General features: G+C 40.3%; 2 long non-coding RNA genes across 6 annotated transcripts in view; one reads left to right on the top strand and one right to left on the bottom strand.

Moving 5' to 3' along the window:
• LOC142409474 (uncharacterized) overlaps nucleotides 1-8963 on the top strand; it is a 47574-nt gene extending 38611 nt beyond the window's left edge. Inside the window, exons 2-3 of the long non-coding RNA XR_012775651.1 lie at nucleotides 5995-6065; nucleotides 8842-8963. This is a non-coding gene — a long non-coding RNA (uncharacterized LOC142409474). The remainder of the gene's footprint in view (nucleotides 1-5994; nucleotides 6066-8841) is intronic.
• LOC142409471 (uncharacterized) overlaps nucleotides 1-18065 on the bottom strand; it is a 177801-nt gene that overhangs the window by 71825 nt on the left and 87911 nt on the right. The window lies entirely within an intron of this gene.

Below are 18065 nucleotides of genomic sequence, written 5' to 3'. Positions count from 1 at the left end.
ATAAAAATCAATATCTGTCCCACAGCCCAATATTAAAAATAGGTAGTTAATAATGAACTTTCTTTTTTAATGTCAGATTTTTTTTAGTATATTTCTCCAGCTCAGATACTGGAGTACCAACAGAACTATTACCGCTGTGCCTAATAACAACAGCAGGTAACACTTTCAGGAACAGGCATTTGATTAGTCATTAATGAGAACCAGCTCATAACAGCCTTAATCTTTGAAGTCGAAAGATTCTGTGAGGTTTAAAACTGGAGAAGGACTTCCAAAAATCATTAAATGTGGATGAATGTTTGACCTTGCAATAGTCAAACACTTAGTGCACCGTTAAGTATTACTACGTGAGTGGCCCTAACAAAGTCTAGCAGAAGCTATTGATGTGCATGTCGTTAAGCATGTGCTTAAAAACTCCACTGAATCACAGCCCAGATGCAGAGTCCATCTATATGCTGCTACTTTGACAAATTATACTGTCAACATTTCAAGAAGAATTTTTTTTTCAATGGTTTTCAGCAGAAAACAAAAAATCCACTATTTTTGGAGAAGTCTGAATTTCATCTCCCATATTCCACTGACTACAGGACTGCAAGTTTTCTACACATCGTAGAACAGTAAAAATCTAATAGGATCTATATTTACACTGATCTCCTTTGCTGTAAACTATCACTGTTCCCTATATATTAAAGTGCACCTAAAAGAGCGCTTTTCTTCTTTTTGATATGCGGTTACATCTGTATGTATTTCAGCAATGGAAGTTCTTTGAAATTACAAAAACTCTGACACTTTAACCTTCTCGATCAATATTACTTTCTAAATATTTTTAATAGATGAAGTGAAATAAATTAAATTGCATTAAAATAAATGCCCTTTAACGCAGAAATCATATGAAGCATTCTTTAGAACAGGATCACAGTATTATCTGAAGATACTTTTCCCTGTTATCACCACTGCTATTTAGTTTCTGTCCTCCAGCCTGTTTAATTGTTTCAGAGTTTGAATATACATCTGAAGAAAAATTGAGAATCTTAATCCTTTCTGGGCAGCTCATTGCTTCAAAACTTTTTTAAATGCGACACTTTAAGAATCTGTGTGAGAGCCAAGAATTTTATGAGCTCTGCCAAAATGAGTATTATGAAAAAGGAAGAAAGAAGAGGTGACTGAGACCTGGCCAAAAGTAATATTATTAAAGAAGCCTTTATAGACCTGACTGGCCAATTCATCCTGTTCTGGAGACTATAGCCTTGTTCCACTCTGGCAGAGCCTCCTACCTGACCGCACGTTGTTCTTTGGTCCGCATCCAAACCCCGCTGATGGACACAGAAGCCTCTTCGGGGAGCTGAGTGCGCTTTGGATCGCAGCATACAAACACCAGTTAGACAATTTTAAAGGCTTGCTGAATAAGGCGTTACCTTCAGGAATGAATTTGCGACTGAAGATTTCAGACGCTAATGAACCATTCTTTTATACTTTAAGACAGTAAGGATATAGCTTGTCCCATCCTGCATTTAACATTTGAAGTATTTTGTCATTTAGTTTTAGTTACGTGAAGAACTGATGCTCAGGATGAAAATGCTTCTGAAAAATGGGAATAGTTGGATCCAAAATGGATTCAGCAAATAGATCACATTCTTGAAACAGGGAGCAGTGAGGGGTGGGAAATGGTGATTCATGAAATACCCACGTGAATTAGGAGCAAAAGTCTCATTTTTTGAACAGGACAGAGACAGTAAGAGTCAGAGCTTTAAAGCTATTGCCAATACTTATGGAAATAAAAATACTCAAAACCGCATAGGTGTGAAACAACAGTTACTAAATTAGGTCATAGCGAAAGTAGGAGACAGTAAATGAATATATAATTTAAGTCACACTCTGGATTACACTGGAGGATAGGTGGAATTTCCAAAAGCATTCAGCACTACTTGATTGCACTGACTTAAATCAATAACAAAAACTTACTGACTTTGGTAGAAATAAAGCTGGTCACCAGTAAGATCTTCTGAAAAAAACATCCTTAAAAGCCAGAAGTGCAAGTAAGTTTGTTACTTTGCCTTAAAATGCAGACCATATGCCTGGAAAAAATTATCTTTCTTATCGTAATTAAATATAACTTCTCTGTAAATATACTTCTTGATGACAGTGAGAAGCTATCTTTGATACCATATTTGAAAGCAGTAAATTGAAATATACTCTCTACATTGGTGATCTGTTCCTAAAGTAGGAAGCATACAGTGATATCTGATTGTGTTATTTATAATTCTGGAAGTGTTGCTGCTTTAGTGTTTTGAAATATGGAACAGACAACCCAGGAGATTATTAAACACTTGGATTTGAGAATTCCTGTGAACTTTAGGCAGCCAGCCAGAACTAGTGCAAGCAAATGGTAAAATCTTAGGCATTTTTTAATTGCCTTAAAAACATTTGTAACCACATAGTTAAAGGAGAATCCATGTTCACTCTCTTGTGTTATTACAGAAGAACTTTCTGTAGTAGAAGCATCCTGATGCAGAGCTGCCCTGGGAGATACACAAAGGTCTTTTGTATAACCTTCTCTTTTTTTTTTTTTTTCTTTTTCTTTTTTTGAGCAAGTTACTTGTCATATAGTAGCTTCCTTTGATATCACACAAAACGCTGCCACGGACCTGTTTTATGTAACAAAAATCCCCTCTTATATTCACAAAGCCTAACACGTGTTTTCGCAGTGGTTCAGCTAGCCTCTGCCTCAGGGTTAGACGATCTCAGCCGAATTCCCAAACAAGATTTCTACCCCAATGAGTGACAAGTTGCCAGGCTCATTGCTTTCCTTAGACAGGCTGTCTTACATGGAGAGTGAAAGGAGGAGGTCACATCCTGTTGCAAGAGGGAAAAGGAAGCTTGTGTAGTATGTTATTTTTTCTAACAAAAAAGCCTCCCACAAGCTGGCTAGCGTAATCTGTTCAGATAGTACATAAGCATCCAGACCTCTTATCTTAGCTGATACACCCAAACTAGACCTAGACAGGTCAGTAGTTCCTCCAAAAGAAATAGCAAAATATTCTTAAAGCATAAATATTGTTTAAATAGCAGTCCATTTATTTGCAGGTGTAGTTTTTATCTTGTCTTGTCTCAAAATACTAGAATATGGGTATTACAGGCTCTTGTAACCTTTATTTCTCCCATTGTATTGTACAGTCATGAGATTTATCAGATGTTGTGACTTTAAACAATTCTATATGCCATTATTTCAACGGTAGGTGAATGCAAATAAAGTGTAAAACCATGAGTGTGCTATTAGCCTATTCTAAATGCTTGCCTTATTTAGCAACGAAAGGGATGGATCTGAGTGAACGGCTTGCGCTGTGATCCTCCCTTTCTTTTTTTGAAGCAAACAAGAGTTCTATTTATTCCCTATAATAAATCTATAAAATATTATTTCAGGATAGCATTTTCAAACGCAGCTTGCACTGTTCCTTTCAGGAACAGTTTACACCCACCTAGAAATTTTATTCATGGATATTTCACAATTATGTTATAGATTTTAACAGACAACTCACTTCACACATCAGAATAAGAGAACTGCCAGATACATTCCTAAAGTCAGGTAGCAAATGAGCCCAAGTTCAGGCTCGGATGAAATGAATTGCATAAGACAGACACCCTGACATCTTGCAAATCCAGATTAAGTATGCTAGTTTGGTCAAAATAATTACTACATTAACCTTCTATCCCCAGTCGAGCCTGAACAGAATCTCTCCTGAGGACAGAGTTAGTCAGGGAATCAGTGGGAAGAGAGGGAAAGGGAGGAAAGGATGGGCTGACTGGGGAGGCCATTAGGAAAAATGAAAAATTAATCTTTCTTAGGTATGAGTATAAGTGTTACCAGGAACTTGCCTGCCCAAAGCAAAGTGAAGCCTTCTCTCCCTTCCCCGTACTGACTGCAAAATGCTGCAGGAAGCTTGTAACGTAGAACCAGACAAGAACTTACCCTTTCCTGCTCTTTCCACAGTTGCAATTCTCTTGCCCTGTCATTCACTTGAAGCTGAAAGTCTTACCTGGTGCAGGAAACCATAGCTCCTCATCTACTTCCCTGGGGGTGGCCAGCCTTACCATATACTTCTCTTACCTCCTAAAACCTTGTGTGGTCCTCAAGGCCCTACTATGGTCCAAGCACCCATTCATCAGAGAGCTACCCTAAAAGATTTACTGCGCTTTTCCAAGTTATGAAGCTGGAAGTCTTTGACTGCTACTGTACCCACACCGACAAGGTCCTATCTCCACAGCTCTCCACAGACAACACCCAGATCTTGGCCGTTTCTGAGGCTGTGACCTGTTCATCTTTATGGGCTGAGGTGTCCTGGCCAGAGCCACTGATAATGCTAAATAATGTGCATTATTTATATTTAGATAAACAATAAGAAATTCTTTAGAAAAATATTTTGAGCATTGGCTCAAAGAGGCCACACAAATGTGTTCACTGACTCCAAGGCATGGTTTTCCCCGAAATCTCCAACCCAGCTATTGACAAACAATGGCTAAGGGAACTGAGCACGGTCTGTTCCAGCTCAGTTGCAAAGCAGCCTGTAGTTAAGTTCATAAGAAACCAGTGAGGGCAACTGGGCAGAGGAGGCCACGTCTGGCGAGAGGAATGGTTCCTGTGCAGGGCCGTTGCGAGCATCACGTGTGAGAGGAAACCGGCCTCTGGTGAAAACTGTTTATAGAGGATAGCCTGAAAAAGCACTGGCTATATATTAATGACATACTACTCCCTGTAGTTTTTGAATGCCTTTCTCCTCAAGCTTTCTTCTTTGTTCTCACCTGACTTCTAAAAGGGCAAAGTGAGTCCCGAACAGGGGCAGACGAACAGCCTGACTTTACTGTCTAATGCAGGAAGCAGGTGCTCCAGGGTGCTGCCTGTTCCAAACTCAGCATTTCATTTGTTATAAACTAACACAAAACTCCTCTGGGCACACTGGACCCAAATAATTCCTTAAAACACTAAATGAATCGAGACAGCTTTAGTACATAAAATAGTGGTTTTAGTTAAGGTGAAGAGATAGAAAAGGTCTGACATTTAGTCTCATGTGACCTTTATCAAGGACAGTACAGAGCATACAGGTTTTGCCTTAATAACTCACTGTAGCCAGGAGTCTTTGACTTTGATAAAGGTTACTCGGGTCCAAAATGTTGGGTCATTTCCAGTTACCCTTATCTGAAATAAAAAAGGCATTCTTATTAGTATAGTCGTTCTCATTTGTAGCATTACTAAAAAAACGTCATTTAGTTCCAGGAGGAACTTTTTATGTTTTTCTGTATCGAACATAGTCTTTTCTACTGTGCCTGTTTAATTCTGCAATGCGTTCTTCTCTGATCAGATATGCTGGCCTCTGATCAGGGAGATCATGTGAACGGAGCTCCACTGATGTGAGTAAACAGAAACAAATGGTGGAGCAGAGTACAAACGCCACGGTTCTTTTTTTTCTTTAATAACTCATTCATTAAGCAATGGAACTAAATGGAAATGGGGGACATTTATGTGTGTAGTCACACTGTAGTTAAGATAATTGGGACCAGCTGTTACACTCTTTTTCTGGAAGAACGTAACATTGCACAAAGCTAGCACAGCAAGGCGACAGACACAAGGAAGATGCTGAAGCATGTACTTGAAGCCTCAATAATTTTCAATGTTGTTCTTCGAAAAGTTTCTCATTCTGGCTGCGAAAGCCATATTTTCAAGCTTATGTTCAGATTTTCATTTTTACCATGTAAATTCCACACACTCTAACAACCATTTTTAATTCCCCCCTCCCTTCCCCCCCCCCCCCCTTCAGTGTTTACCCAAGACAGGCCACCTTGAATCAATTACATACATAAGGGGCAGAGACAGAGTTTACTTTATTGTCTGCAGAGGAAAATGCTGTCTGGAAACCATTTGTTTCTAGTACTGCCTAGTATTGGACATTCTTCCCTTCAAAACTCATCTCGAGAGTAACTTGACAAAGAGTTTTGCTTACACAGGTTGCTGTGCCACAGGAGAAATACTCATTTGGAGACAAACTGCATCCACTGTCTGTTGTGACTGAGTAAAGGTAAGTAAATTCATTCAGACTGCCTCTTCTATCCCTATCTTGTCCTTACAGCAAGCTGTGGCAAAAAGGGGAGATAACAATGTAAAGGGGTCAGTTTTCCCTTGCGATGGTAGTTACAGAGGAGGAGGAGCAGGTGAGCTGTGACTATCAGGCAGGACAGCACAGCCAACTTAGAGCAAAATCCTGTTCTTGGTAGAGGAGAAAGTGGGCAACAGGATACAGCCCATATCTCTACTGCAACCTATTCATAACTTCTTGGGTCATACATAGTGTCCACAGACTGACATCAATTCTTAATGTAACTCACAGTGATTTACCTTAGAAGCTCTGCAGAAGTTTTACAGTCAACTGCAAAATACATGGTATTAAAAGATCCTTCCACCTATTAAATAATATACATACAAAAAGAAACCTTTGTTTATGTCTACCTTTAGGGATGCTTGCTTCATTGACCTCCTTTGATGCCATCCTCTCAAGTCACAATTACAAATATTCCTACTATGGTCTTCATTGTGCTGTCGTGGCTTGAAAGGGACACTACTGGAGACAGTGAACTAGCCCGAAGGTAGCTGCACAGGTCTACCAGCACTAATGAAAGAAAGTAATTTGGCCTTCAAAATTTTTAGGCTGCAGTACATCCTAGGACAAAAATCAGAACAATCTGCAGAAGATTTCCTATCCAAGGCATCTGAACCTAAGTTCAGACTAGTTTGAAAACACAGATCTGTTTTTCTCAAGAGAGTCTGGGCAATTCAAGCTGGATCAGACCCCTCAGGTTATAATGAAAGGGCGACCTGCTAAATAGTCTTTATTAGTGATCTTAAATCCGTGAAATGGTTACTTTATACACCTTTAGATAAAATAGCTTTGAGACTGATTTGATACCAGTTGCTTGGAAGATAGGTTCAACTCTACTAAGCAAATTATGGTAATTTCCAGGAAAAAACATGATCTCTGTCAAGAGAAGAATCTACTATAGGCATATTCGTTTATGGACAAAGGATCAAAGATTCAGTTAAGCCTGACGTTAAGGTACCTTTAGCCATCTTGTATCCTACTTCACATGAGCTGACTCCATGATTCTATCAAGCATAAACTTCCAAAGTTCTGCATATAAAACTATGGTTAGCTCCAGAAATAGCATGTTTAAGAAGAATGCTTTTAACTGAGGTTGTTTTCTTTCGTAGAAAGAGCCTCATATGACTGTACTTATATTAATTACATGAAGGTTATAGTTTTGACCAGAAGAATGTGTATTGCATTACATATGCTTAGAAAAAATACATGGAATGGAATTTTTTCTTCCTCTTTTGCCAGAAAGATTTGGGCTCGTTCACCTCTGCAGGCATCTCTATCTGCATTTTCCAATGAGGCTTTCGCATTCTGGTCCTTTATATGTTTTAGAAACAATATTTGACTGCTGCTGCCCTCAACATTTATGTACGAAACCCTCATGAAGAAAACTCATGAAACCCTAGAGCTAAATTCAAACTTTACATTGGCTTTGCATTCCCGACCCTACTGACTCTTACACCCATTGCTTCGTTTTGCTTCTCTGGGATTGTTCAGGGAAACAGAGATTCACTCTGGAAAATTTCTTAGAAGATTTTACCACCACTATGTGCTTTATATAATACTACCAGTAGGTGGCGTGGCATTAGAGGGGAAACAAAAGTACTCGGGAGCTGAGAAAGTTAGAGTCTGTGGAAGATCCTGCATGGATCTTCCCAACTAAAAGATGTAGACGCTCACTATTGAACACACAGCCCACCCCTACTCCCACAACAGCAAAAGCAAAAACCCTTGCCGTTTACTCCATAGAACTATTATTACTGTCCTAGGGGAAGAGCAAAAATAGCATCCCATTTTGCATCTGGCTTCCAGCTTTATGTTAGCAGAAATGCCTGACACATGGGAAGCAAAACAGGTCGCACAAAAGAGGAGACAAAGTCAATCTCATTTTATGGCTTTGATTCACTGATTCTCAGTTCTCCTCAGCCTGGAGGAACAGTAGCCCTCAGGGAAAAGGTGCAGATAACTAAGCCCACGTTACCCAGTTTGAGTGGTTAACAGAAGTGTTACGGGGCTACTCGGCACCTCGTCACTAGCTTGACAATTAGCGCATCAAATGCATGACATTTAGCTGCTTAGTGACTATTCCTTTAGCAGTAACTATCAAATGATCTCTGTTGACCTTCCTGAGAGCAATAGCTGTATTTAAATGAGCCTGCACCAGGACAACTTCAAGGTAGAATAATAAGCTCAGAGTCAGTGACACGCTAAGAAAGCGAGCAGACCAAATCCTGTAAGGACACGCACACATGCACTGTGCCTACACGCATGTCTACATGCATAAGTACGCATCAAGTTGAAGTACACATTCTGATTTTCCCCATTAAAAAAAAAACAATCTACATGCCCTGCTCTTTCCACAGATCGTATCCAGCATTCAGAAGAGACCCTGAGCTGGCACAGACTAATTAAGAAGAAAGGGAAGGATTATATTTATGTGTAAATGATACTCTAAAAAGGAAATGGTATCAATAATGTAGTAGTAAAATACTTGAAAGGAAATGGATTTTTGATGAAGTCAGTTTTTCAAAGTCTTTCTCCAGAAAAAAGAATAATGCTTTTAAATTTCTATTCACGCTGACCGCCGCTACTTGTTAACATTTTGCCCTTGGGAGAAAATACAGCTTAGTGGTACAAGGGCTCTATAATAAGCATCTTTATCTCCTTGGGATTCTCAAGCCCGTTGTTATTTTTTTTCCTCCAGAGCCATACTGTAAACTGCATACCACTTGGGCTGACTCACACAGGCCTCGGGAGGAGGACGCAGAAGAGCAGGCTGTCTTCTTGTGAGAAGTTTGACACGGTGAAATTCCTCTTCCATTTCAGCAGCTCCAAAGCCATTTTGCACCCAGCTTGACCTGGCAGATGTAACTCTTCTGCTCTCACTCCTTAATTTGTCTGCGTTTGGCTCAGGTTCATAGCTTTTTGGAGTGCCCAATGGCTTTCCTGATTGGAGCTATAAAAAAAGTCTGGGCCCACTCAAATATCAGCTCAAGAGCAATATCGTAGGCACTCCTTGGAAGCAGCAGAAAGGGGCAGATGAGCTGACAGCCAGCATTCCTGTCCTGCCAGCTTGAAGGATGTTGCCCGCAGCCAGTCACCATATGTTTGGCTCCAAACTAGGGAGCAGAGAGGCCAGAATGATGCAGAGAATTTGGATGATTTGTTAGCCATCTCTCAAGGGAGACAAGGAGCTTTGAAGCTTGCAAGCATCACCTCCATTCCCTGCCTTTCCTTTCCAAAGTGGCATGTTAGAGGACCGGCAACGGGAAGTTTCCTCTTAAACACTCTTGAAGGTTTTTGGTGGACAAATGCGACTGTTTCTAAAAGGGCCTTTATTCTAGGATTTCTTCAGATATATTGCCACTCTTTGAATTTGCTGCTGTTTTTTTTAATCAGGTGAAGACTTGTAACCTGCTCAGTTAAAGAAAAATAGAGGGAAGACACGTCCTAACTGCATACATACAACCTGTGTATTTACAGCACGTAATGGTGTACGCTTCAGAAATCGTTGACCTAATTTAGACCCAGCAAATCTCTACAGTGCAACCAAGTGATCAGTAGGAAAACAAGTAGGATCAGAAAGCACCAAAACAACTGCATGCAGTACCAGGTTAAACATTTACAGTGTTTCAGACTTGCACTGGTTTGTGAGCAGGGATAATGGGGATGCCTTCATGCCTTCACTGTTCTTCCATTTTGGGTGTCAGAGACAGTCGGGGGAGTCTCCAACAACAGCAACAAAGCTTAAGCTACGCAAATTAAAGATCCTGCTAGCCTACTGATTTTATGCCCGTGCCACAAGAGCCATCACATTATATAAACCTATTATACAAACTGATCAACCACCATTACAAACGCTAGTTAAGATTTTTTCTTTGGTCCCTACATCAGTTTGCGCACCACCTTGTCTTCCACGCTGGGTGGACATAGACCTAAATGCCAAGGCAAAAAATTTTACATGTGCAGAGAAGAACTGAGGAAGGATAAGAAAAGAGAAAATCAGGTTACAGGTCACCTGCGACCTTCCAGCATCCCCTGCAAAGTGGGATTTGTAGGCAGCCTGAGCTTGGGCTGCCTTGGAACAACATCACTGCACTCAGCTGAGCTGCTGACACACTGAACGCGGGTGCTCAGAGCAAAGTCAGGCCATGCTCCCAGAAAAGAGTGCTCACCTAAAGTAGATGCACACGCGAGATGTTAATTCTAAGCCAATATTCACAACCAAGTCATCACCTCCTGCTGTTCCTGGCAGGCTGTAGTTCTGTGTACCACTGCTGCCACCACTCCAACGTGCTGATAGCGTGTGCTCTTCTAAAGCACTTCTGCAGCACTGCTGGTTGCTACAAACATGCATATATTGTGGTTACTAACGTGTGACCTTAGGGAGTTTATTAATGGAAAACGTTGCAGTTTGAAGAGGAAAAGAGTTTTAGCCTGAAGCAGGCTGTCATTGGATGACTGCTCCATTTCAGAGGTCAGTGAGTAAAGCAGCATGAAGTTAGCTAAAGGTGACCTAGGAAGGAAGAGAAAAAACACAGGATTTGTGTTCTTTATGGCTTTGTTATGGTATACAAGAACTATGTGAAAGGCTTTTTTCTATTTTTGAAGGGGTGTTTTTCCTATGTAATTTCTCATAGTACAAATCTAGGTATAAGATGTGGGTGGCAAGAACATTCTCAACATAGATATGCCCACCTAAATAATTTTAAGCAATTTATATAGTTAGTCTAACAGGCGTCTAGATCTCAGAGTTGACAGCTTGCTATTTTATTTTTGTTTTTTAACAACTAGGTGTAAAGTTCCAGTTCTAAAGCTGTAATAACATGCAGACTACACAGAATTATTAAGATTACACAAAGATACTAGTTTAGAAAACGTCTGTGGCAACTGAACACAGCCTTTTCACAATAAAGCGACCATGATTGTTTGAAGGGGATTTGATAGTGAACGTAAAATATTCAACTTTGGTTTATTTGTGTGTCTGTAATTTCGCTCCATGCACTTTCTCCTGAATGGGTATTAGGCTTTCTATGTAGAATTACATTCAGTGGGACAGAGGTATGATACTGCGCTGGAACAAAATGCTATGCATTAGGGCGTTGTTTGGGCCCCAACAGATTGTTATTTTTAACCACTATTTCCCTCTCTTTCAGATAAAAGGCAAACTTGTACAGGCTGCAAAACACCAAGGAACAACAAGGAAGACTTAATCACATCAAGGAATGAGAAGAGAGATGAGCAAACCTCTTCCTAACTTGGCTTAGCCACCATCCACACTAATTACTTCAATCAGCAAATAAAAACCAAATCTAGCTTTCAAAAGCAAGGCAAAATTTGTAATCCCTTTCCAGTTAGAGAAATAATGTATTAAGACTAAGGGAAACACTAAGAGTCAAAGTATTCCCAAACTAAAAATCAAGTACTCTGGAACCATGTGCATAAAGAAGGCAAAAAAGGAAGCTGCAAAAGTAATCTTAAAAATAGGACAAAGACCTTTGACAAACAACTGTTAAAATATGGAAAATAAATAAATCTTGAGTGTGCCACATTCTGTGATCTAGAAGACTAAAATAACATTTGGAGAGTCATGAATCAATGTGAAATATTTCAGAATTGTTGGCTTTCCCCCAGGCACATCCCTAAAGACATATTGTGGGAACATTCTTTGCACAAAGTATTCTAGCTGTGATACAGTTGGTAGCTTCCCATGAAGTTGTAGTTCCAATATTACTGTAAATACAGTATGCTAAATTAAAAAAAAACACTTCCAAGAACAGAAAGACAATATACTGTAAGCATACTCAAAACCAGATGCCCCTGCTTGTTTGAGGTTTAAAAGTGCAGACGTTCAGAAATTCACATGTACAATGGCACCTCCAACTTGAATGCACAACTGCCACAGCCAGCATCATACGCACTGACTTATACTTAACCGTGTAATTTAGTGCTTTTTGTGGGGTAAGTGCCATTTAAGAGAAAGATGCCATGGCCAGCAAAGTGGTCTAACATGAGATGCTGTATTTTATGTGACATTAAATGCATTTCTTGTTTTAGAAAGCGTCTCTCCTCCCTTTTTCCTTCAGCACACAGCTACTGCCTCCCACCCCTATTTTGTAGCCTGTTTTTAGTTATTTCTCTCTAATCTTTCCCCCTCACTCTAACCACCCATATGCAGCATCCAAATCCGCTACAGTGAATGTTTGTGAGGAATTTGCCAGTGTTGAATCTTTAACAGCAGGCAAGATGAGTAAGTCTGGAGCCGGAGGTCAGAAAAATAGTTGTGTGAGTAAACTCTGTTCACAAAAATAGTCTAAAATGATGCAGAATAGGTTCCCAATCCAGCAAGGCAAAACATATGTTCTTTCTGCTGCTGTCCATCATTTCACGAGCGTGGCTGCCACTTTGGCTTATGCTCAGTAATACCTTACTCCCCAGGTAGCCCTATTGAAAACTGTGAGACAACGCAGGGAATAGCATTCTGAGTATTAACAGCAGCAAGGCTGTCCCTTTGTCAATCATCTATAATCTGTGCTTTTATTAAAAATAGTTTGGGGAGCTGATATGTGTGCTGACAGTTTCCAGCCCTGGTGCAGCAACCCATTCGGCTGTAAAGGGATTTAGTGCTCCAAATGCTGCAACAAATCTTGTAACTGCCCAATTATCACTTGATGGCCACCACTCTCTGGCACCCTAGGGGCCATGCCATTGAAGATAAGCTCTGTTTATGTTAACTTAGTGTCAGGATGTACAGCATATGTCTATGAAGCTGGATGAGTGCCCTTTTGCAGGATGTTCTGTACACTCACATTGTGCAGCCAAGAGCCCTGAAGGTGTTGAAAAAGAAGAAAAGGCCTTTCATAGAGCTTAATCCAATTAAAGCACATTAATGAAGGTTAGGATCATCTGTCACATTATCTAGACACATCCTTCCATGCATCATCATCTGATTACAAAGTCTGATTTTCTTTTAAGGCTTTTCATCTTAACCAAGAAAATGGGAAGGGAAATTCAACACTTAAAATACCGGAGGCTTAGATGGGATTTCTGTTTCTTTCCTTTTTTCTTTTTTTCCTCTCTCTCTCTGAAAGAAATATGTTGTTTATTTTAAAATAGTGGTCTGTCTCATCAGGTGGTACAAACTGGCATGCATACAGCCTAGAAAGCAACACCAAATAACACCTCCTAAGCTTTTGTTTGCGGGAATGTAAAATCTTAGCACAGATGAGTAAAGGAAGAAAAAAGCAGGGAGACTGAAACACCACACACTACAAATGAATAGAGGATTTCAGGCTCTGTCACTGCTAGAACAGTATCAAGCTAGATTTCTCCAATAGCATTGAGCGCACCTTCCCATCATCGCCACATTAAATGCTTTGAGCAGTCATCAGAGAGAGATCTGCCATCCTTGATCAGAAAAGAGGGAAAGGCAGATTCTCATTTCTGTACAACCTTCTTTATGCCACTTCAGCAAGCCAGAGGCGACGAGAGGAGAGTTTACACGGCCAGGTGAGCATTTTCTCTCGCAGGAGAGTCTGCAAGCACAGCGAAACTGCCCTACCCTTCTGCCTTGCTCATCGGAGCAGCTGGAGAGCACAAAACCCCTAGCTAAAAGGGCTAACGCTAGAACCAGGAGTGGTCTAATTTCAAAAACTCAGGCAACAGGTAAATCTATTAAAGATCAATATGATGAGAATTCTACTGGAGAAAAAATTATTGGGGAAATTCAATAATACAATAATGCCCCAAAAACATGCCTTGATCGCGTTATTATTACCCTGTGACACAAGTATGACAATTTCTCACTATATCAGCCCCGCAATTGGTTACTGCTGCCTCCCTAGAGAAGGCTACTGGTCTCACACCACAGCTGTTAAGAAAATATCATTGCACTCCTTATCCATGTCAGTGCAAATGCCAGTTACTCACGCCACCTGGCAATGAAGGTTAGGGTAGGTTAACTTTGCACGCAGGTCCTACAAGTACGCCCAAGCAGTCACCCTCAGGAGAAGCCCCACTTGCTCACCACCCCCTTCTCAGTCAACTATAGAAAGAAAATAGAGAGATTATTGTAATTATCCCACTGCTGTCCCCCAACCTTCAGTCAGCCTTTACGTCTTCTTGGAACTACTGCTTCAGGCTGCATGGAGACTCACGCAAGCAACGTACGTGTATTTTTGCTTTTCCTCACAGCCAATGGGGCTAAGCATTTGAGTTTCTGAAGAAATCACAAAACGCTGCATGGTGTGTAGTGCCCACTGTTGGCTCGGTCCAATTGCTGCTGTCAGGCTCCAGGCACATATGCTGAAATTTGTGCAATCTGTACTCTGATATTTGCAGTACTAGGTCCGAAACAAAAAGGCGAGCAGCCAGACCTGCTGGGCCTCTTCGACAGAATTACTGAGAGGCTGAAAGGATTAATGGAGTATGTAGGGGAGTTATTAGCATTCAAGGAGAATCCAGAGCCTACAAGGAATGTTAGGTTTTTAACAGATAACTTCTTTGTAGTTTATTAAGTTCGCTGTGTACTTCAAGCAAAGAAAGCAATGCAGCATGCATGACCAGTGTGCTTAATTTCTCAGTTGCATTTAAAGTATTACTGAGGAGCACGCCCTGCTGAGGACTACATACATTTCTGAAAATTCAGCGTAGACTTTGACAGAACATGTCTCATCTTGCATTGCTTTGCTATCTCACACGTGCTGAAATTAATGTTATTTAAAATCAAAGCCAAAACAACTTCTCTCAACCTTCCTCCATGGAAGGATGGGGGGACCTGTCTCCAATTTTGGAACTTAAAACACATGTGAGGACTTATAACTAGGAAGATATTTACAGGAGGGGTTGATGGAAAGTTAAAATGCCATGAAAAGGCATAAAGCATGTTGTACTATTTTTATCTTCTTCCTATTTCTCATGTGTTAAGCTAGCACAAGTACTACTGCTGTAACCATAAGACCATTCCCTGTATATTTGTGCTTAGGACACTGCAGACATCATCTTGATTAAACCACTCTCTATTAACCTACTGGGGACAGACATTTCCTTGTAAGCAGATGCAAATACTAAAGCTCATTCAGCATCAGGGTCACCGTACACAGCTTCGTCCACTTTTCCTGAGCACTATCTGCCTTATTCTCTAAGCTTCTCCCAATGGAAAAGATCAAAACTACTATGAACTTACCCCCAAAGCTTTTGGGGATGGACAAAGTACAAATACTTCGCTGGTCAAGGTCAGCCTAATCTAACATTCAATACAAAGTAGAATCACAGAATCTTATAGGTTGGAAAAGACCTTTAAGATCATCGAGTCCAACCGTAAACCTAACACTACCAAGTCCACCACTACACCATGTCCCTAAGCACCTCATCCAAACATCTTTTAAATACTTCCAGGGATGGCAAGACTCAACCACTTCCCTGGGCAGCTGTTCCAATGCTTGATAACCCTTTCAGGGAAGTAGAATTTCCTAATATCCAGTCTAAAGTACATACAACAAACACCCGGGAATCTAAGGCAACTTGCTATATACATTCTCTCTATTGGCTATATGTTGACAGTTGAGATCAGTGGCAATTGCACAGCAATATCCCATGAAGTCATTTCATTATTAACAGTTTCTTATTCTGCAGTGATGTATGTGTGCTTTCTTAACGCCTTCAGTGATAAGTTAATGTCCTGATGCACAAGATTTCATTAACATCAATTTAGCAAATACAGATTTGGCACAAATGTTACTCCGTGAACTTGTAGATTCAGATAGCCTTAAACTTTAGAAAAGTTTGCATCCCATTATAACCCCTTTCTGGTTTTATCCTGTTTCCAGTTATCACTGGTCACATTAATCATTGTATGAATGTAATTGTTAAATTGTCATTTTATGAAAGAAAAAGGGTGCCCTTGTGACAAGCTTACATTTCCGTGTGCCCTGTTTTGTACCAGTAGTAGCAGACTTAACAAAGAGTATGTGACCTGATTTCCCAGATGTCTGTAAATGTACTTGGCATTGAATTTTAAATCTGACTGAATTCAAAGCTCTTCATATAAAATACAACTCAAGTTAACTTTTATCTCTCTTTTTTCCCCCTTTCTGTCTCTCAGCAGCTGTTCTTCTTTTATTATTTCATGTGCTATATTCAATATGCAAAGTTTCCTTGTTTGTTAGAGTGCATTACACTTTCTAATGCATCTGTCATGTTGGAAAACAGGAAAGTAGCATAAAGCCTCTCTTGTGATTTTTTTTTCTCCCCAGTTAAAGGAAGGCTTAGTTAGAAGAAAAAAAGAAAGGAAGGAAATTTGCCTCTGAGCATCTAGAGAGCTTAAGAAAAGGGTTCTTCAGCTTTATGAAACTTTAAAAATTAAAATACCAGTGAATTTAATGCTTAGAAATGACAAAACATGATGGGTCCTGGGAATTCTCCTTAAAAGGATGAATTTGGAGCTAAGACACAAGACAGATAGGAGACCTGGATTCTGTTCTATATCTACCAACAGCTTTCTGGTTAACCTCTCAGGCTGTGTCAGTCCTGGAGATATTTAGAAAAATAATCCACATCCTCATCTGAACCAATGCAGGATCCTGTGGGAGTGGTTTTTTAGATAAAACAGCTAGACCTGCTTTCACCCTTACTGAAGTTAATTCTGCCAAAATTGAGCCAAAGTCACACAGCTCAGTCCCCTGCCTCAGAAGTCTTTTCCACACTAAAGCTTTCCAGAATATAAGCCACTAGAGCTTTGTTGTTAAGTTTCTTTGGAGCAGACAGATCACCAGGGTTGGATCTGGGTATTTCTTCGCAGCAGTCAGGATTACTGGGCACTAGGAGAAACCTAGCCTGGGCAGTATGAAACTGTAACTCGGGCTAATTCACCCTCCCTCAGTCCCAGCAGCAAAAGATCACTCCTGCAGAATTCTGAAAGGACACTGCACCCCTCCTTACGGTATCCTTCAGTATCACCACGGCACGCCGCACAGCACTGAACAGCTTTCAAAACTATGCATACTATAGGGCATTCTCAGTAGTAAACAAAAATCAAACAACATAATTAATGGGTATTTAAATAAACATTAGCTATATCACTAGTTGCTGGGACACATAAGAGCCATGTCCATATATGAATATGTTTTGTGTGTATAACATCTGCATATACATGGACTGCTATGAACATGTGACACGTGCACTTAATGTTTTTATACATTCTTTACAAGCTAGTCTCATTATAATAAACTGATTTTTTTTTTCCTTCACAGAGCTAAACGTATTCCTTTTTGCAAATGGCTGTCGCTCGCTTAGTACGAGCAAAATAACAGCAGAAGGTATAATTATTTGAAGCCAGGGAGCATGCAACGCCAACTCACTCAAAAATATACTACCACTATCACTGGAATTAAACCAGAACATGCTAAAACTCCATTCCAGGAGCACATCTGGGGCTGAAATGCACCACAATTCCAAAAGCATGTGGTCATGAAAAAATTTCACATCCCTGACCTATGTTCTGGCAAGTTTTGCTGGTTTCTTCTGATTTCAACAAAGTTTCATTGGGACAAAATTCCCTGCAGTTCCGACTGGCACCTGAGTCAGAGGTTGGAGGGCGTCCCCAGCAGCCACCCAGGCAGCGTGCTGCAACGTGCAGACCCGGATTCTTTCACAGTGAATTTTCAAAGACAGGGTCTTCGTTTTGTAGCAGAGCGATATCAAATCGAACATTATCATCTGTGAAACAGAATAATCTTTTTCCACCCACCACTTCAAGTCCAAACATCCCCACTGTTTTCCATATTATGCATGGATTTTCCTCAGTTTTTTGGGTATCAACAACTAAAATGGAGTCATCAGGCGAGGTTACAACACAGATGTTCTCTGACTTCATTCAAAGTTTAGTGTTGACAGTACCTAGCTACACTGAGCAACTGAGCTACGACTCTG

This window comes from Mycteria americana, chromosome 4 (genome assembly GCF_035582795.1).
Source record: "Mycteria americana isolate JAX WOST 10 ecotype Jacksonville Zoo and Gardens chromosome 4, USCA_MyAme_1.0, whole genome shotgun sequence".
Lineage (NCBI taxonomy): Eukaryota > Metazoa > Chordata > Aves > Ciconiiformes > Ciconiidae > Mycteria > Mycteria americana.
This window is presented reverse-complemented; position numbering and strand designations above follow the sequence as displayed.